We start from the raw sequence: 21666 nt of genomic DNA, 5'->3' as shown, positions 1-21666 counted from the left end.
TGAAGGTGAAGGGAGGGAGAAGGCAGCGGGAGGTCCCACTGCCTCGCAGCCCTTGTGCTCGGGCCTCTTGCCCTCTCCCCGCCCCACTCACCTCCACATGCCCCGATTCTCCGACTGGAAGGCCGCGCTGATGCCTTTAGCAGCAGCCCAGGTTTATCTCCAGGGGAGTGCTAGGTTCAAAGATCAGATAAATTTTCTGGCAGACGTGGGACTGGTGGCCGACTGCCAGAGGTAGGAATGGCCCCGCTGGCGCGGGGTCAGCTGGGTTATTTTGACTCCTCGACATGGGGTGAGGGGCCTTGGGAAGGAGAAGTCTATTGTGTAGAGGCAGAGAGACTCCTGTCTCTGATGAGCTGGACTTGGGTTTGCCTTCCAGCTTGGAATAGGAGAGGGAGAAGGAGGAACTGGGGCAAGGAGCTGGAAAAGGAAGGGGGAGAGGGAGTTGGGAAAAAGAAACCTGGAGAAGGACCTATTTTAAAAGTCACTCATTTGGTTCCAGCTCTCCCCCACCACACCCCAAAGCTCAGGCATCGGGCCATAGGGTGTGGTGACAAGGTGTGTGTGGTCTGTGACAGGAAACCCTTAGGCATCCAGGGTGGCTGGGGAGAGGCCAGGTAGGGAGGGGGTGGGCAGAGCCAAGCATAGGTCACCACAGCCTGTCCCCTGTCTCATCACCCTGAGAGTCCCTAGACCAGTGTCTTCAAACTTTTGATAGTGACACACTTTCTATGTATGCTGCAACCTAGAACACATAAAGATTCCCCCAAAATACTTGCCCTTATTAAGTCAATGCATCCTATATTTTCAATTCCACTCTTACTTTAAAATGCTGATTGTAAGTCAGGGCATTGTTTTCACAATCTATTATGGGTCATGACCTATGATTCTGAAAACCACTGCTCCAAACTAGTACTTTTCAAACTTTAATGACCCTGCTTGTAAATTACCTGGGAGCTTGCCAAATGCAGATTCTGATTCAATTCGTCTGCAACCTGAGACTCTGCATTTCTAATAAGCTCCCAGGTGATATAATGTTGATCCTCAGATCCGGAGTAAAAGGCCCTGGATCACAACTTCCTGATCAGCACCAATTCTAGCAAAGGGCTTGGGGATCATGTATGCAAGATGAAAGGGGAAGGGGAAGGGTACCCACACTAAGGGTTGTCTACCACTCAGCAGCCTCCAGGCAAAGCTGCAACTGAAATGTAGCAAAGACATGATGGCATAGGATAGCAATGAACTGCCCTCCAGGGGCCCAGGCTGTCTGTACTGCTGATAGAGGAGCCAAGGGAGAGTACAGCTGCCAGTCAGCATTACCTAGGCCTTACAGGAAGGAAGGAAGGAAGGAAGGAAGGAAGGAAGGAAGGAAGGAAAAGGGAGGGAGGGAGGGAGGAAGGAAGGAAGGAAGGAAGGAAAAGGGAGGGAGGGAGGGAGGGAGGAAGGAAGGAAGGAAGGAAGGAAGGAAGGAAGGAAGGAAGGAAGAAGGGAGGGGGGGAAGAAAAGAAAAATTGTAGGGGCGCCTGGGTGGCTCAGTCAGTTAAGCCTCCAACTTCAGCTCAGGTCATGATCTCATGGTTCATGAGTTTGAGTCCTGCATCAGACTGTGCTGACAGCTCAGAGCCTGGAGCCTGCTTCGGATTCTGAGTCTCTCTCCCTCTCTCTCTCTCTCTCTCTCTCTCTCTCTCTCTCTCTCAAAAATAAACATTAGAAAAAAATTCTTAAAAAAAAAAAGAAATTGTGGGTTTGGGGACCTCACTCAGCAATCTAGCAGGCAAGGTTGACAATGTCAAATTGGGATTACTCATCAGAAATCCAGCAGTAACCAAGAAAAGCTGCCTTGTTAATGTTCCATTATCTGGGTGCAACAGTAATGCTGACCTTGCCCATAGGTACTTAGGTTAAAAAAGCTATGCAGCAATTGATTAGGGCAGCGGGTCCCAAATAGAACTCTACAAAACACTATCTCAAGAAGATCAACGAAAAATGAGTTCCAAGGTCAAATGTTTTTGGGAAACACAGCATGTTGTCTCCTCCAGCCCCACTTAGAGTATCCTTGTTTACAGTGGAAGGCAATGATAAGACCTGCAGTCTAGAGCCCTGTTTAATGTGCTTGAATTCATCCTTTCTCACACAACCATGGAACTCTTATTCTCTTTAACCTATTGGTATGGACTGAACTGTGTCCCTTCAAAATTCCTATGGTGAAGCCTCCAATATGACTGTATTTGGAGATAGGGCCTTTAAGTACATAATTAAGGCTAAATGAGGTCATGAGAGTAGGGCCCTGATCCGATAGGATGGATGTTTTTATAAGCAGAGGAAGAGACACCAGAGCTCTCTCTTTCTCTCCATGTGCTTTCCCAGAGGAAAGGCCACGTGAGGACACAGTGAGAAGGCAGCCATCTGCAAGCCAGGAAGAGAGGTCTCACCAAAAACCAACCCTGACATCACCTTGATCTTGGACTTCTAGCCTCCAGAACTGTGAGAAAATTTTGTGTTGTTGTTAGTACTCTGTATGGCAGCCCAAACAGACTAATATATCTATAAGCATACCATGGAATTTGCCTCAGGAAATCAGGAGTAGATTTGTACTTTTCATGCTGTTGATCTTCTAGGAGACTTATAAGTTCATGTAGACAAGAGAGGGACTGTGATCACCATTTTGGAGTTAGGAAATGAAAGTCCACAAGCATGAAGTGAGTGGCCCAAAGTCACACAGCTGGGCAGAACTGGGTACATGGAATTCAAACTCACTGTGACTGACTCAGAAAACAAGTCCCCCACTGTCCAGCAGCTGTAGTCTACTGAGCATGTTATGATATTCCCACTCACAATAGATCGTGGGCTGTCTCCCTAAACACAGACAGGGTAGTAAGAAAAATTGAAGTTGATCAAAGGTTTCCTGGAAAAGATGATTTTATAAGGGGTCACACAGCAGTCACATTGGAAATAGCCAAAATCAAAACTAGTAAGACCAGTTCATGGCATGAAGTTAAGTACTAGGCTGAGGACCAAATATGATCCTGGCTGGCAATAGAGAGCCCATGTAGGTTCTTGAGCAGCAGGGCATGACATCGTCTGAGTCAGTCTAGGTGTGTGGGATGGCTGGGAAGGAACCTGGATGTGGGAGGCCCAGGGGCCAGACCAGCAGTAGAGTGACGCTGCAGAGGTGGAAGATAGAAGGAGTAGGGAGTTAACTTCAACATTCTCCCTGCTGAATGTCTTGCCTAGCGTGGGGATATAGGGTCCTGGGGGCTGGATGGATTTTCCAGGGTTTGCCATGTAGAGCTGGTTCTGGAAGCCAGCTCTTCCCAGCCTCCTGCAGGGGAAACTGACAATGAGAGGTGGAGGGTGGATGGAAAAACTATTTAAGATACTAACCACACATGCACGTGTGCACACACATACACATACATGCACACACACACACACACACACACACACACACCATGGATGGCTGTTGGGCAGGGAGGCTCTCTTTCTGCTCCCCTTCTTTGTTTCCCACATGTAAGTGAACCCTAGCTCACTGCTTTCATTTCCATGTTTCCTCCCAGACTAACTGGTTCAGCCCAGAATTGTCACCACATGAGGGAGGGCACCTGGCTGGGGCACCAACCAGGGTACCAGCTGGCTGCTCAAAATATGGTCAATTGACCCTTCAGGACAATGACTCTGAGGTCTGGGGGGTTGTAGGACTCTTCGGTTGCCTTGGAGGACAGAGGAGTGCTGGGGGCCAGACATCCCACATTAGTCCCTCACCATCATTCCCATCGAAACTAGACCTGAACCGTCTCAGCTCCACTTTTACCTGCTTTAATAAATTGGGGCCCTTAGGGCACCTGAGTGGCTCAGTAGGTTGAGCATCTGACCTCAGCTCAGGTCATGATCTCATGGTTCATGAGTTTGAGCCCTGCATCAGGCTCTGCATTGACAGTGTGGAACCTGCTTCAGATTCTCTATCTCCCTCTTTCTGCCCCTCCCCTGCCGCATGCGATCTCTCTCTCTCCCTCTGTCTCTCTCTCTCTCAAATAAAAAACATTAAAACAAACAAACAACCAGGGGCCCTCATACATTCATTCAGTGGAAGGGATCTACATCTTAAAAGAACAAGGTGCTGAGCTGTGGCTGATGCCAGGCAGGGATCACAATGGTGACAGAGGAAACATGGGGAAGCTCTGCAACTCTACTTAATGCTCAAGCCAGTTCTAAGAGCTAAGGATGGTTCTCCAATTTTACACTATGGAAACCGAGGCTGGAAGACATGAATTAGGTCTTCTGCCCCTGACCACACAGCCAGAGTCTCCCGTCTTCCCTGGGGCGACAGCAATTCCACCAGCAACTGGTTACCGAAGGGAGTCTTAAATAGAACCACCACTGCCCCACTCACGGAACATTCTAGAGAGGCAGCAGGACATGAAGACTGAGAACAAGAGAAGTAGGGATTAGAATCCTGTCGCCACAGTGTCTTATACGCTGTGCAAACTTGAGCAAGCTGTTCAACTGCTCTGGTTCTCATCTGTTAAATGGAGATAAATAGTACCTAGTTCACAAGGTAAATGTGAGATGAAGTACATACATATTTGCAAAGCTCTTACAACGGGGCCTGACTCCTCATAAGTGCTGTGTAAGTAAATATTAAATGAATTCACTCGTTTGATTCTGTGTGGTTGGTGCCCACAGTTAGTGCAAATCAGCAGGCTGGGTGGGGGAATTGCTACCAGGGCCAATTTGAGTTCAAGCCTGGGTCATTTTCCATGACTTGGATGTGACCCTCTTTCTGTCACTCATTGAGTGATGATTTGGGCTGGCAAATCTTGCAGGAAAACTGGCTGAGATCAAAGCCCAGTTCCCCACAGCCCCCTCTCTGAGCTATCTACTGCTCATGCACCCTTCCGGGCCACAACACACATGCAGAAGGCGAACTCTCTGGGCCCAAACAATTCTCTCAAGGGGGGCTCTCAGGGTAGGGCCTCAGCATGGTGAGGCAGAAGAGGACTAGAGACCCACTCCCCTGGCCATGACAGGCAGGGGGCATTGTCCTCTTCTTCCCCCTCTACCACTCTGTCTCCTGTGCTGTGGCCACAACTCACTTCCCAGGCTCCCCTGCAGGGGCCCCTCCTGTGGCCCCAATCCTCCCTCGGCTGGTCCTCTCCTGGTCCTCGCTGTTCAAGGCCACAGGGAGGGGCTGGAATTGGGGCCCTGGCTACAGGCCTCAATGTCTTCCAGGTGTGGGGGAGGCCCAGCTGGATGGGCAGGTGTGGGGAGGGCCCGAGCAGCTGTGGGGTGTCTGGAAGGCATTTGGGCAGCTAATGAGCTCAGGATCTAATTAAAACACTGGAGGAGGAATCTGGGCCCAAGCCATGTGGCACAGGAAGTGCAGGCTGGGGGCCTGCCTGGGCCTGGGTTAAGCAGGACGAGTGCCTGGCTGAAGAGCAGAGGCCAAGGGGGGAACTCAACTGTAGCCCTGACCCCACCCTTCCTGGCCCCACCCCTTCCTCCAAAACCCAAGTTGCTTGGATTCTGAAGTGGCAGGGCACTTTGACACCACACCACTGCACTCTGCAGAGACGATCAATCAACCCTGGGCTGAGGGCTGAGGCCTGCAGGGGTTAAGGGTGAAGACTAAGACTCTGCCCAGCTAAGTCCGAAGTGTTCCCGAGGACCGAAGATGAGGGAGTAGGACCCAGGTGAAGGGAAAGCCAGGGAAGATTCACCAGCCTGATACCCCACCCCACCCCAAAAATGCAGGCATCCAAGTGGAGCTGAGCTGAAGACATCAGTCTCTGCCATTAGTACCTCCTCACCACCAACATCACTGTCACTATCTCTATCAACCCTCCACACACTGGTCATCGACCTGCAATGCCCTTGACAGCCTCCCCACCCCATGTTGAACACCTACCTCATTGCTCCCCCCAGGTCCTCCCATTTCTGGTGGAGCAGATCCCAGCTTCCTTGTACACCGTCCGGACCTTAACGCTTGCCCCCACCATTTATGCCACCCCTGCTGGTGCCCTGAGGAGCTCAAGAGAGGGGTATGGTAGTGTGGGCAGTGTCCCCAGTGTCCACATGCTGGGGCTTCTGCTGGGGCACTCCCTAGATAGACATGGCTCTTGCTTCTGTGTACCCTAAATCTGGAATTCCCTTCAGTCCAGACCAAAGAACTTCCCATGAAGGAGATATTTCTAAATAACTGGCTCAGGACCCCAGTGGTCTGGGTGAGGGTCTGCCCAGTCTTTTCCCACGAATAATCCCACCAACCCCCACGCCTAGGCTGACCTCTTCCTCCTTCACGTCCCTGCCCCTCCCACCATCCGTTTCCATCTGCTCCCAATAACTCCAGCTAACATCTCCCAGCATGCTTTTCACCTCTTAGTCCCTGCGGGAGGACTGAGGAGGCACAACACCCCCCCCCCCATTCTGGTCCGAACTCATGGTGTTAACAAGGAACAGGTTTTCACCCCAGCTGTGGGCTGGGCTCTCAGACGGGAGTTTACTCCCTCCTGCCTTCTCCTTTATTCTTCAAATGGCCCAATTTCCCCAACAGATGCTGGATGTTGAGAGGAGAGAGGCAGGTGGGGAAAGTGAAGGCTTCTTTCTGGAGTGGAGGTGACAGGGAGGGGAGGAGAAGGTGGGTACCTGGGGAAGCAAGGGGGACACATCCTCTGGAAGTACCTGGGGAAGCGGCAGTCCAGAGGTGAAAGAAGTCAAGCAGAGGTCCGGCCCAGTCCTTGGGGGCACTCTTAATGGAGGGCTGGATGCTGAGGTCCCCCTACCAACCCAAGCCTCCTCAGCCCTCAGTGTCACCTCCTCCCTCCCCCATCCTCCCCATTCCACAAGCCCTAGGGAGAAGTCTTTCCCCCTAAAGCCTTCCCAGGGAGCGCCCACACTCCAGTAGGACTGACCACAACACCCCTGCCCCCACTTGCCCAAAACAGCCTCGCAGGGCACAAGGACACTTGTTTGCACAGGTCTATCCATCTGCTACCCCGAAGGTAGCATCTGTCTCATTTATCTGTCCTCCTTACACAAGCTTCTGTGCTCAGCACCCAGCCCATAAATGCTGGTTGGCTGAGTGACTACATAAATGCAGTGGTGGCACTCACACAAACTGGCAACCTGGGAGACAGAGTGTGGAGCCCTGTTTTCTCTCTCCCCCTGCTTGGTTGTGCAGGTTTAGGCAACTTCCTTGCTGCCTCTGACCTCAGGGGGTTGGACTAGATGCACGGGGAGTAGGGGTGCTGCTGTCTCCCCAGCACAGTATGATCCAATAGGCTGTGGCTGAAAAGTGCACACAGGAATTACTTTGCAACCCCAATGGCCTCCCCCAAGTGTGGTGTCCAACCCTTCCCTGGGAATGCCCCTCACAGACTTCACTGGGGAGAGGGATGGTGGGCTGTCCAGGGGCAGAGCAGCGCTATGGACACAGCCCCTGACAGGCCAGGATTTAATTTGCTCCTCAGAGGCCATGCAGGGGTTTCCCAGGATTCTGCATGGCAGGAGTACCATGAGAGGCTCCCCCAATATCTGGCTGCCCTTGCCAGGCCAAAGGAAGATGCAAGAGACAAGCCAGCATCCTACAGCCACGCTCTCAATGAGGAGGGGTGGTTTCCAAACCAGAGCGCTGACCTCACACAGGTCCCAGGGCTCACCTTCTCTGCCATTTGTCTCTGCCCATGAGCACTCTAGCAACTCAGGATTTGAAGGGAACTGGAAAGACCTCTCCTCATATGCTCCTCTGGCTCCTCCTATGCTCTCCTCCTGGCTCCCCACAGGTGTCATTGTAAACTAGGAGCCTTGAGAGGGCAATATGCACCCACCCCTAAGGAAGTAGAGCTCTGGTGGGCAGGCGGAGGCATTCTCAGAGCTCTGAAAGTCCAACCCCCTGGGCCACTTCCTCCAGGAAGCCTCCCCTCATAGGGAGCTTCTTGTGTTCTATGGTCATTCCTTGGCCCTCAAAATAAAAATGCAGGGCCCCTTATTCAAAAAGTATTAAGAATTTCAGGCAGCGACAGGAGAGCATTAAGGCAAAGGCAGGGCCCTTCTCGGCACAAGGCCCTGTGCACAGGTCACACATCCATAAAGCTGGCCCTGTGAGGAGGGGCCCATGCCTCCTCATCGAGGTGGAGGGCAAAGAGCTGAGGGGCTGGACTGGCACAAAGCCAAAGGGAATGGGAAGAGACCTGGAGGTGAACAGTGCGGGGCCCAGGCCTGGAGGAGGGACACACAGGGTCACCTCCAGGAACAATGGGGCATTCAGGAACAGCCGGGCTTCTCAGCAGGGCCCTGACGCCAGGCTCAGCCCTGCGATCCAGGCTCCACTCACTGAGTGAGCACTGGCAGGGGCTCAAGTAGGAGAAAGTTGAGGCTGCGGAGGTGGCCGTGGTAGAAACATCTATTTTTACCCATGTGGGTGAGGAGGCAGGTCAACGGTGGCTTTGAGTGAGTCCCAGAGCAGCCACCACAGGGGCCAGTGAGGGCCTGGGCTGGGACAGTCGTGAAGGAAGGGGGGCAGGCAGCCCATGGCAGCTGACGGCCACCCAGGCAGCCCACCCGAGGAGCACCAGGTCAGGCCTGTGTTGCGCCTAGGAGCAAGATAGCCTCCCTAAAAGAAGCCGAGGAGGGCACTGCATCTATCCCTAGTTCTGCTCTCCCAACACTCACTCCAGGCCCTTGCCTCTGACACAACTGACCTAGAACAGAGCCGGAGACTCGTGGAGCCTAGCCCACAATCCCCACACCAACCCCTAAATAAGGACCATCACCTGTTTCGCTTTAGGTCCCTGAGGATGCTCTGGCCCATCAAAGTTGGTAAGGGTTCAGGAAGAAAGAGTCTTGGCTAACTTACCTTGATGGGGACACCTGCTCAGTTACCCTCCATTGGAAGTGGAGTGTGGGCTAGCCTTTAAATAAGGAGCCAGGAGATGTGGTTGCTGAAGCCAGTGGGTAAAGCACTGATGGGGGAATTTCAGACTCTGCACCAGCCTGGCACCCTGCTTGGGTGGCCCCTACCCAGCCTGTAGGTGAGACCAGCCAGTCTCCACCCCCTGCCTCCGGCAGCCAGCATATGAGGCCCCCACCTGTCCTCCCCGCAAGGGAGATACTGTGTGCTGAGGTGTTTACGTTACATAAACCTAACCACGCTCGTCAAGACAATTTGTGGCTCCCCCTGAGTAATGAAAACTCAAACGCCTTCTTGTGCAGGGCCAGGCTGGGCTCCCAGCCACAAACCCTGGATCCACTTCTAACTTCTGGATTCCTCTGGGCCCCTGCCAGCATGAGAGAGGAGGAGAGATCCCCCCCCCCACCCCCACTCTGCTCACCACTGCCTACACTGCTGGGCTACCTCAAGGAAGGCAAGCAACCAACTCCTTGGGCAGCCTGTTGAGACTCTGCCAGAGGACGGCACAGGTCCCTTCCCTGTGGGAGACCCCACAGGATTGGGGATGGCATGCACAGCCCTCAGGAGCCATGTACTCCCACTCTTGGCAGGCTCCCTCTTCATTTAAGGACAGTCTGCTATCCAAAGGCCACTGGCCTCACTCCTCAGCCACTCTTCCTGATCCATCACCTCTTAGACATCATAGCAAACACTTAGTGTTCCTTCCTCCCTGTCACGCCTTCCAGGTGAGAAGGGTGGGGCCAGAAGTCCTGGGGCAGGAGCTACTCTGGAGGCTAGGGCAGGGGTGGAGAGGAGAGAACTGAAAAGAATGTCCACACAAAGCTGTACTGCTTGTGTCCCACACAGTCCCGGAGAGGAAGTGCCATCTATATCATTGTCCTTAAGGATGGGGTCCTTGGAGGTGTGCAGTATACAACCTGTACAGCCTTCTCAGACAGCCCTGTTAGCTTCTAAGGAATAAGGGGCAGATCTGGGCTCCCCCAGGGGGCATTGCTCACTCTTTATAGGTCTTCTGAGCAGACCTGAGGCTGTCCCCTAACAAGTCCTGCCTGTTCCATGGGGCCCAGCAGATTCGGATCTAGCTCATAAACCACAGAGGTCTGAGTGCAGACAGCCGATGGGAGGAAAGAAGGCGCTGGCCCCAGCCACCAGCTGGGGCAGGAGGGGGAAAGGGGCCTGTAGACAAATGGTTTTTACACTTTGAGTTAATGAGGGTCAGGCAGGGGCACCCACTGGCAGGAGAGGATAAATGAGAGGAAAAGTTGGGGGAGGGGGCAGGAGGAGGGGGGGAGAGTACTCCAAATAAGGGAGGTGAGCGGAACACTTACACAGTCATAAAAACCTCATAGAAACACACACGTACACAGAACAGGTCAGCCCCACGCGAGCTTCCAGAGCCCCGCTGTGTGCCAGGCCCGGTGCTGGAGGCTGTGAGGCAGCTGTCTCCAGGCCCTTTAGTAGCAAACCCCTATCAGTGAAAAGTCTGCACTCCCAACATATTTCTCTCTCCATAAATTACCTCTCGTCTGACTGCCACGGATTCATTTCTTAGGGCACACTCTGTGCTTAGAACAAAGTTGGGTACAGGTGATGGATGTAAATCCTAATGTCAACTAGTCCTTGTGATATCTCAGTTTGTGTCACTGACCTCTTGTCAGATCTGATTAGGTGCTTGTTTTTTCACTTCCTAGTGCAGCTTGTCAGATGAGCCCTTGCTGGGGTAAGAGACGGGCGCGTCAGCCCTGCCAGGCATTTCTGCTTTGCCTTGTTAGCTTACCTTCACTCCGCTCTTCTCTTCTGTTTGCGTTGTTAGTTTATCTTCCGTCGGAGTGTTTCACGGCAGGAATCTTTCTAAGCCATGTGTCCAATTTTGCGAGGGCTCTTTTAGTTAAATCCAGATCAGGTAACCTATAAATCCTCTTAACCAGACTCACACCGATAGCTAAGACACCAAACACTGATAAGTAAGAGTGGTGCTACCAAGACCCCATCCCTCAGGATACCTATTTACTTGGCATAAAACCTGTACCCATCTGTCTCATGTCATAAGAGGAGTCCAGGATCAATCTGAACAGTACATACTAGGAAAGAGTAGTGGCTCTGATTTTGTGAATATTTTTTTCTCATACCCCAGTGAAGTATTGTGAACCTCCTGAGGTCCATGGAGACCACCCCGGGGGGAGGGGGCAGAACACAGAGGTGGAGAAGACATTTAAATATTTTTATTATTTTTTTAATGTTTATTTATTTTGAGAGAGAGAGCACATGGGGGAGGGGCAGAGAGAGAGAGAGAGAGAGAGAGGGAGGGAGAATTCCAAGCAGGCTCCACACTATCAGCACAGAGCCCGATGTAGGGCTCAAACTCATGAACTGTGAGATCACGACCTGAGCCCAAATCAAGAGTCGGGCACTTAACCAACTGAGCCACCCAGGTGCCCCAAGAAAACATTTTATATCCCCTTAAAGACTGAGCTTAAGGTAGGAGAAGAAAATGTGAAAGAAATATCTAAACAATGAACATCTACCATGGGCCACATCCTCCGTTCCTGTCCTCTGGACCTCACAGTAACCCTCCAAAAGGAGCTCTGATGAGTCCACATTTAAAGGGGGAACAGAACTTCCCCAGGCCTCACAGATGGTGGAGAGAGAGGCCAGAGAGGTGGGAGTCAAGTTCAGGCTGACCCAAGTAACTACTATGATAGTAGGCAGGGGATGGCAAGGGCCCTGAAGGAGACACAAGGCATGAAAGCAAGGTCTCTGAGCCTGCCCTGGTGAGAAATCAGAGGCAGCCTCACGAAGGAGAGAAAGGAGGTTTTTCACAACTGGTGATGTTCAGACAGGCTCCCTCATCCATACAGTACCTACACTCCCACCCCCCTGGGTGTCCTCACCTGACACCCCACTACCTCAGCACCTCACAGCTTTTCTGCAGCACTTTCTGAAGAATCAGCAGCCTGCAGACTCTCAGGACTTTGCCATCAGGGCAGGTGATCCTGAGCTCTCCCCACCCCCCACCCCGTGTATTCATTTCCCTACCGCGCCCTCCCCTCCAACCCTACCCCAAGCCTTTGTGGGCGGGCTGGAAGTCCAGAATTTCCTTCTTCCATAAGCAGCACTGTTTGTGGACAGCTCTAAGGAAAACACAGTTTTCTTAGTAAATCCTCTCTCCTCAGTCATGCCAGTGATTCACCCTTTGCCAGGGTTGGCCAAGAGACCTGAAGGGCTCCTGCCCTAAGCAAGGAAGCAGGGACCCACTCGCTCGGCCCCGACCCTCTGGCATCCTGAGGCCTCTTTCCCCACTTCATATCTGAAGGACTGCTTAACACTTTGAAATCGCCTCCCAGAGTGGCCAGTGAAAAAAAAAAACTATTTTCGCTGGACAAGATTTTCCAAAAGAAAAGGAAACTGCCTAAAAGTCCACCAGTAGGGGCCTGGCTAAATGAACTATGGCTTATCCAAATGGTAGACTGTTATGGAGCCATAAAACTGTGTTGCCGCAGCATGCTCAGTGATGTGGATAGACAGTCAGTATAGTGGTTGCAAGCCACTGTGTACAATGAGATCATATTCTTTAAAAATACTAACATATATTTCATACTCACATGGAAAATTCGAGAGATACCTATGTGCCAACAGTGGTTCTTTCTGGGTAATGGGATTAGTGGCTCTTTTATACTCTTCCTGTTGCTAGCTATTTTCTCAAATTTCTATAATGAACACATAATACTTTTGTAATAAGACAAAAACCAATAAAAGCTATTTTTAAAAATAAAATAAATAGTCACCCTTGCCCATCTGGAAATAGTGTGTTGCCCGAATCCCCAGCAGGGGCTAGAGTGGGTAGTGAGGAGTGTGAACACTGGAAGCATTTCCCCAAGTGGCCAACCATGGGAAAGAAGACAGCCAAGGAGGCTCTGTGCCACACTTAGCCTAGCCTAAAGTGGGTGAAGGCACCTACTTCATTCCTGGCAAGGGCGACACAGGGAGGGATAGGAATGAACTGGATGACACTTGCCGAGATGCTACCTTCCCTGGTCTGGAAGAGTTGAAGATGAGCTGTGTAACAGATGACAGCCAACTCCCAGGCAGTGAACAGTATGACCAGACCAGCAAGCCAACTTCTTCCTGCCTCAGGGCCTTTGCACTTGCTGTACCTTCTGCCTGGAATGCTCTCACCCACGTTTTGCGTGGCTCACTCTGTCACCTCAGCCGGGTTTTACTCCGATATCACATTTTCAGAGGGCTTCTCCCCAGACCCTATGGAAAAAGGCCACTCCCCATCCATCATCATTTTTATCTCCCCCACCCAGCTTCATTTTTCCTCCTCATGTTCGCTTCTTGCTACCTGAAATTGTTTATTGTCTGGCTCCCTGACCGGGAGCTTTTACAAGGGCAAGAATCCTGTGCTTAGAGCAGAGCCTGGGCACACCTCACAGTGCCCATGCTACCTCCGCACTCAACTGCCCCTTCTTGATTCCCATGCCTGCTCCACACGGAAGGGGCTCTGGGTCCCGCTGAAAGTCACGAGCTGTGAGATTGGCTGTTGGCAGCGGAGTGCCTAGGCCTGTGGCGGGGCAGGGGGCGGTGTGCAAAGAGTGAGCACTCTGAGTCAACATGGCTGGGCTTGCCTTGAATCAGCAGCTGTGTGGCCTCTCTGAGTCTCAGTTTTCTGGTCTCTAAAATGGGGTTCAAAATAGCTCCTTGTCACAGGTGAGGATTAAAGGTGACAACGTGCCTCGTACAGCACCTGACTTGCAGCTGGCACTCAGTAGCCAAGGGCTCCCCCTCTGACCGGCCTCCGACTTCACCCTCACCCCTGAACTGAGCCAACTCCGAAGGCCAGGGAAGAGCTGGGGCTCCCCCTGCCCCCTGCCCCAAGCTTCCCCACCCCCACTGGGAACAGGAGAGCAGAGCTGCCTGGTGGGGATGGGACTCATCCTGGGTGCAGCAGGCCCGAGAGCCTGGCCTGGTAGGAGGGGAGTCCCAGGCATCTGAGACAGCCTGACTGAATAGGGACGCAGCCTCCGCCACCCAGCGGCCCTTGGGGAAGGCAGGGACCCCCCAACCCTGCCCCGGCTCCTAAGGCTGGCACTGGCTGACGGGGGGCTGACAGAGCCAGCCTTCCCTCTCTCTGTCTCTCTTCCTTCCTCTCTCTCTCCGTGTCTGTCTCATCTCTGTCTCTGTCTCTCTCTCTCTCTCTCTCTCTCACACACACACACCCCATACACACATACACACACTACACAACACACACCATACACAGACACCCACCACACACACATACCACACAAACCATACACACATCTCACACACACACACCACACACCGCACACACAAAAAACATATACACATACACACATCCCTGCCTGCCTGGCCCCCCTCCCTCCCCTCCTCCCTCCTATTCTCCATGGTGGAGGTGTTCCCTCAGGCCCATTTTTCTCATTCTTCTGGCAGCCTGAGCCGAACTGTGAAAATCCAGCTCTCCCGGGCCAGGCCCGGGTTATGTAAGAGGCCCCAGAAGCCCGGGGGAAGGGCAGATAGAGCCCCCACCTCCAGCGCGAGCAGGGACAACTCTCGGCTCCCACTTCAAGCCTCTCTGCTCAGGGTCACCAGGGCCATTCCTACCTACCCCCTCCCTCCCAGCCTCAGACTCCCTCACTGCCTACTCACAATGCCCCCATGCAAAATCCAATCTCTGCCAATTCACCCATCCTTTTTCAAAACCAGCATTCGGGAATGCCAGGGAATCAAACACACCCAACCCCCCACACCTGCAATCCCCTGAGAGTAACTCAATTCCCCTACCTGCTGCTTGCCAGACGACCACCCCTAGGTCTGAGAGGGGATGCACTTCATTCCTGGTGTGGGGCAGACAGGAAGTCCCAAATCTCCCACAACCAGAAGAAAGGGTATTACCAAGGAGAGGCTGGTCACATCTCCCCCCAGCAGGCTTCTCGAGAGACACTGACCCCCAGGCATCCATGCCAGCTAAGCCCCCTGATCGTACGGGTCTGAGGAAGGTGAGTCCAGCTTTAAGGAGCAGACCCTCACCAATGGAGCTCAGAAAAGGGTATATAAACCAAAACGCCAGTGTGGAAGTGTCTGTCCTGTGGGTGGCACAGCTGGATCAGCACGGCTCCACACGCCCCCTCCCCGTGAACAGGCCTGCTGGAAGCCAAAACGGCATCAGAGGTTTGCCCACTAGTGAGGCAGAGGGTCAATTCAATGCTTCTTATAGTCTTGGGGGATGGAACTCCTTGCCAGGGGTCGCCTAGCCGGCCAAGTCTCTCTTCCCTGGACACAGTCAAGATGGGCGTCCGAGACTCACACGGTTCTCCCTAGATGGGTGAACACGTGCTCCGTTAAGGCTTGCCAGGCCCTGGGACCAGTCACCTCATCGGGGAGCCTTTGCCAGCCTGTGCTCTGGTCCTGCATGCAGTCACTTCCTAGTTCAGCTCTGAGGGCAGCTCTATTTCCGTCAGTTCTACGTTCTTGGATGGCACCTTGCTGCTGCCCCAAGGTTCAATTCGTGTGGGGGATCCAGGAATGACTGCAACTCTTTCCTGGATCCTGGACAGCAGGGAAGGGAAACGAGGGTGTGGATCAAGAAGGGTCCCCTGCCCTGCCCCATTTTCCAGGCTCAGCCACGTACTTACTTGTCCCCTCATTTCAGTAGCTGGCAGAGAGTCATAATTGAATTTGCAGTAGGGCTGAGAATGAAAAAAGAAAACCCTTTACATGTCTGGGATTAATTTATCCCTGATGATGGCCACATTCACACGCTCCTTTCTGCTTAGGTTTCCAGAGCATTCTGGCTGACAATGTGAAACACACACACACATACACACAGAGAGAAAGCATGTGTGCCCTGAGTGCACGCTGGGAGCGTGCGTGCGCCTGCATTCGTGACTGTGTCTGGAAGCATGGGGCTTCCTGGGTGGGTCTGACCATGACAGATGCAGCCGTCTGCATGAGGGGGTCTGTATGGGGCAGAGGGAGTCCTCTAGTGTGCACACCCGTAGGGACGCCCACTCTGGTCATTTGCAGGCAACTCTCCCGCAGCTCACCAGAAGCCAGAGTGGAGTAACCAAGGCCGTGCTGCTTTGCTATGAAAGGAAAGCCCAGATGTGGTGGCCGAGACAGGATGGCACAATGGGCGCCGCCAGGGGGTCCGGGGAGCCGCATGGCTTTACCACCCCCCGTCCTCATGCAGAGAGCAGCAAGCCCAGTCCCCCCCGGACAGAGAAATGGGGTCACCATCATCCCCACACTGGAGGCGCCCCCCCCCCCCCGAAATACAGGAGCCATCTCCCACCTGCCCTGTCTTCTTCTTTAGTGCTCTCCCTCCTCCCTGAGACCCAAGTCAGCACGGAGCTCCTTTTCAAAATAAATTGAGCGCTCACTATGTGTCAGACAATTTGCATCATCTTGGGTAGTCCCCACAACACCTTGCTAGGGAAAGACCACCATCATTCCATGTTGCAGATGAGAAAATAGACGCCTAGGGATAAAGTGACTCGTGATCACACAGCTAAGTGGCAGAGGCAGGGCTTGAAGTGCTGTGTGCCTGCTGCTAAAAGCTACCCTCTGGTGATGGGGATTAAGGAGGGCACTTGTGGTGATGAGCACCAGGTGATGTATGGAGGTGTGGAATCACTACACCGTATACCCGAAGCTAACATTACACTGTACGTTAACTAACTGGCATTTCAGTAAAAACCTAAAAAATAAAAAAAATAATAACAGTAAAAGCCACATTCTAGCAACATCTCTTTTGACATTCCTTCAAAAGGCTGGGAATCCTTCTAAGAATGAAGAAGCCTTTTGGTCCTTGAAGCTCTGTTCCCAGACCGTGTCTTCCAGGTGAGTTTGGGTGTCCGCAGTGGGAGTGCTCAGAGGGCAGGCCTCTCTGCATTCCCACATCCAGGGAGACCCAAGAGGGGTGCCCTCCTGGGGTTTCAGACAGTATTATCCTTCTGCCTTCCCTGTCTTGAAGGGTCTCTTGACACCTTCTTCCTGTTCTCTGGGTAGTGAGCCTGGATGGTAAAAGTGCTCCAGGAAAAGGAGAGGAAAATGTAGGTTACAAAGAGGTAAAATATACCAGCATTACCCATCATAAGTGTGGGTAGGATGATTTCTTTGTGGATTTTGGTCTTTTGTCTGTTCTTGGTCAAGTTCCTTTTGAAAAGATTCCAGAACATCTCTGCCAAAGCCAGCAGTAAAGGGAAGAGTTTCCTACATAGGCCTCAGCTGGCAGAGGGATGGAGTGGGCCCAGGAGACTGGGGATAGGGTCATAGGTAAGCTTCTGGAGGGCCCCACAGGGATCCCCTGTGTCTGCAGGAGGAAGGGGCAGCCAGGCTCTGGCCCCAGGCTGATGGTGGAAACATGGAGAACCAGCCAAGCTGGGGCAGCATCCAGCCCCTCTGCACAGGAGCTGAACCAGCCATGGCCCCCAACTCCACCCCACCCCCAAACACACTCAAGCTAGCCCTGCAGAGCCAAGGGAAAACATGGAGCCGGGTGATCGATGGAGCCTACCATGAACTACTGTGTTATGAGGAAAATGTGACATGAGGCTTCCCCAACTGGATTTGGGGGGACCAGCTCAGGGGGCTTGTCTCTCTCTTCCTCCCATATTCTGTTTCTAATCAAATAAGTCTGGGAGCCAGTGCTGGTGTGGGGGGGAGGGGTGGTTAGAAGGGAGCCAGCTCTGGCCCCTGGTGGAATGACAAGCCAGCTGAGGAAATGCTCCAGCAGTTGCGTGAGGTTCGGGTCTCTTTCCCGTCCCCGTTGCCTGCCACAGTCGTCTGTCTCTGTCTCTGTCCCTCACCATGAATCTGTGTCTCTCTACATCTGTCTCATCTGTTGTCTCTCTTTTACACACACACACACACCATGAAAAACTGAGACCAAAACAAAGGCAGAGAAATGGTATGAAACCCACATTGGGCCAAGCCACAGGGAATAGGAGCTGCAGCTGGTTGTCCTGGAGGAAGTAACAACAGCAAATGGGGAAAGAAGGGAGAGGAAGTTCCCACCTGTCATGTCAGTATCTCAGCCGCCATTTAAGGACAAGCACATCAGGCTGAACCCTGGCCCTTACCCTGTTCTCTTCAGCAAGCAGGAAACATTTCCTGGGCTGTCCCCGTGTCCCTGTCAGGGGATGCCCACCTGGCTCCTCTGGAAATCCCATAATCCTACATTTATGAAACACATGGAGAGAGGATTGAGACAAGTTTGAGTTCCCTGGAGGTGGAGGCAAAATGGGGAGGGGTGTGTGGGCCCAGGGGCAGGCCAGGGCTGTGCTTATAGCTCTTTCTGTCTGTCCAACCTCCCTGTCACCCTTCCTGGGCTGTCCACATAGCCCTAGAAAGGGAACAGAAAATGATGTGTGTGAGCACACACATATGTGTGCATGTGTGCACACAGAACATCTCTCTCTAAAGCACTGACAGAGAAAGTAAAGGCAGGGAACCGAGTATCCTGGATACAAAGAGCTTATCAAGTTTTATTGAACCATTTTTCGTAATGTTTATTTTTGAGAGAGAGACAGAGAGACAGAGACCAGGGGAGGAGCACAGAGAGACGGAGGCATAGAATCCGAAGCAGGCTCCAGGCTCTGAGCTGTCCACACAGAGCCCCACGTGGGGCTCGAACTCACAGACCGTGAGATCATGACCTGAGCCGAAGTTGGAAGCTTAACTGACTGAGCTACCCAGATGCCCCTTTACTGAACCATTTTTTAACAGATGAGAGTTATTCTCCACCTTGCAGCAAGAGTGGGTCTCAAATGTTGAGAACTAACTGAATTTCATTTAGAACATAAAGATCCCTTTTGAAATGGCTCTGAGAGCCTGGCTATTTAAAGAGAACTTTCAGTGAAACAGTCAAGTCCCTTTAGTGAAGGAAGCAGACATCTCATTAAGGTCTGTGATGTGATTTCAGCCCTGGAGGCACAGACTGAGGGTGGGAGGAGGCAGAGAGAATCACATTTGCAGCGGTGCCTGCAGGTCAGAGGAAACACCCCGGAGGAAGGGCCAAGCAGAGACCTGAAGGATGGGCAAAGGCCAGGTCTGAAAATGGCTCAGCTCACCAGAGCAGAGGGAAAGGCAGCAACAGATGACACGAGAGAGGCAAGTGAGGAGTCACCTCTGGAGGAGCCCTGCGCCATTGTGATTGACCTCCCTCCTGAGGACGGTAGAGAACCAGGCCAGGTTCAGTTTCACTGCTTGTGGACAGTGGGTCAGTGGAAAGGAGGTGGGCTGAAGAAATGATCCTCGGACTTCCATGATGTGGGCCCAGTGGCGGCCTCATTGCAAGTGGAGGTGGTGCCAATGGGAAGAGAAATAGCTTGATTCAGAGAGACTTGAGAACCAGAATCTGGGGTTCAGTGATGTCTTGGATAAGGGGTTAGGAGGAAGTAAGACTCAAGGGTGCCTCCCACCTGTCCAGTTCCAGTGACCAAGCATCTGGAGAGAACAACAGGGCAGGAATGGTTCTCATGGGGTGCAGAATGCAGTGCTGGGTAGGAGGTCTTGAGTTTGTGGAGCCTGTGCATGACCCTTGAGGAGATGCCCCTTGGGTAAGACGCTGGATAACATGGCTCCAGCACAGAGCGGGGGGGGGGGGGGGGGGGGGGGGGGGGGGGGGGGGGGCGGAGGTAGAGGTAGGGATTCCAGGGTCAGTAGCCTCTGGAGCGCAGTGGAAGCCATAGGAACATATGAGGCTGCAGAGGAGACGTACAGTGTAAAAAGAACCGGGGGCCAGGGCAAGAGCTTGGGAACACTGTAGACCAACAGAGAAGGATGCCTAGAAAGAGAGGAGAAAAATCGGACAACTGTGATGTCACAGAAGCCAAAGACTGAGAGTGTATCACGAAGCAGAGCGATATTCGGTGCTGCCGGCTGCTGCCCAGACACGGGAAGGGTAAGTGGCCACAGACTGAACAGCCAGGGCTAGATGGGGCCCCAGTGTGAATTAGAAAAAGGTGCCCCTTCCTCAAGGTACTTTACTTCTATCGGCAAACTACTGTAACACACTGATTTTATTAGAGCAAAACACTTTACTGCCATCTGTAGGAAAATTGTTATAATAAATAATAAATGTATGATGTCTCAGATGTGGTGCCTGTGCAGGGTAGCCCTAGTTATTGGCGATGCAGTAAAAACGGTGTTCAGGAAAGCACAATATTTGCCAGGGAGATTGCTGTGAGCTGTGGGTAGCACGCTACATCGTCAAAGATGGCTTAAACAATAAGGAATTTATGACCCCATGTAACAAGACGACTAGAAGTTAGGGCAGTTTCAGAATCGGTTCTTTCTCAACGGCTTCGTGGAGAACCAGGTCCTTGCCATCCTGTGTGCTGGCTTTCTTCCTCAGGCTGGTCTCCTCATGATCACAAGGTGCCTGCCATAGCTCCGGTCATGACAAGATGAGAAGGCAGAAGATGAAGATGTATCTCCTTGTGTGTCCTTTGTTGTTGGGGATAAAACTTTCCTAGAAACTTTCCCAGCTGCTTCCCATCCTCCATAACCACCACCACTGCTTCCCTTCAAGTCTCACTGGTCATAAATGAGTCACATGCCTCTTCCTAAGCCAATCGCCGGCTAGGGGAATAGCATCAGTGTGATGGTTTGATCTAATAAGACCCCTCCGGCTAGGACTAGGGCGGGGCTCCTTTCTCAGCACTTGGCCATGGAGAAAGCTGAACAGTATGAGGATTCTTTCAACAAGGAGGAAAAGAGAGGAGGGTGCCACAGGCATAAAGTCAGGCCACAGCGGGTGGAGTGCAAGGTGTGGACAGGGAGACACAAATGCAGAGGATGCTTTCTAGAACTTTGTGAAGGGAGAGGAGATACCATAACTGCAGGGACACGTGACTCTGTCCTAAACACCTCTGAACTTTCTTGTCCAAAATTGACTTCATGAGTGGTACCAACGCTCATAAAGCCAGAAAATTGAGATTTATCCCATTTGGAATTTATCTCCTATCATACCTCACCCCACTCCCAGTCCTAACCAGTCAATCCTCTGGGCCTATCAAGTCAAATTTTCAGTTATTTCTGGAATCCGCTATCTCTACACCAAAGTTTCTCAACAGCAAAAGAAACGGCCGATTTGGACTGGATAATGATTTGGGGTAGGGGGTGGGGGCTGTTCTATATGTTGAAGGATGTTTAGCAGCTACTGGATGCCGGCAGCACCCTCACCCCACCCCACTCTCCAGTCGTGACAATCAAAGACATCTCCAGGCACTGCCAAATATGCCTGGAGGGGTAAGACTGCCCCTAGCTGAGAACCACTGCTCTGTGCCCACATGGAAATTCGTATAGATCTTTGAGCTAGTTTCTGGCTATGGCTAGTCTTCACACACTCTGTTCCCTCTATTGTCTTTTCTACTTTCTGCCCTTGACCCTGTAACCCCTGCTCATCCATCAGTGCACTATAATTGCCTATCTATTTATCTTCTCTTACTCAATGGTGAGATGTGGGAGGACAGGAACCACCTTTATAAACCAACGTTTATCTTGATCAATGCTGCATTTCTAGAGTCTAGCCCTTTGCCTGGTGCACAGATGGCCACACACACACACACACACACACACATTTCTTTAATGAATGAATGAAAGGCATGAATGAATTAATGAGTGATTGACTCCTGCCTGAACATTCAGAGCCTCCCTAGCTGGATGTTGAAGACTACTTCCAGCCTGAACCTCTCCTGAAGAGAGAATCACTCAGTGTTTGACATATAGTTCACCCA

The sequence above is a fragment of the Panthera leo genome, chromosome A3 (assembly GCF_018350215.1).
Source record: "Panthera leo isolate Ple1 chromosome A3, P.leo_Ple1_pat1.1, whole genome shotgun sequence".
Classification (NCBI taxonomy): domain Eukaryota; kingdom Metazoa; phylum Chordata; class Mammalia; order Carnivora; family Felidae; genus Panthera; species Panthera leo.
Note: the sequence above shows the minus strand (reverse complement) of the source record.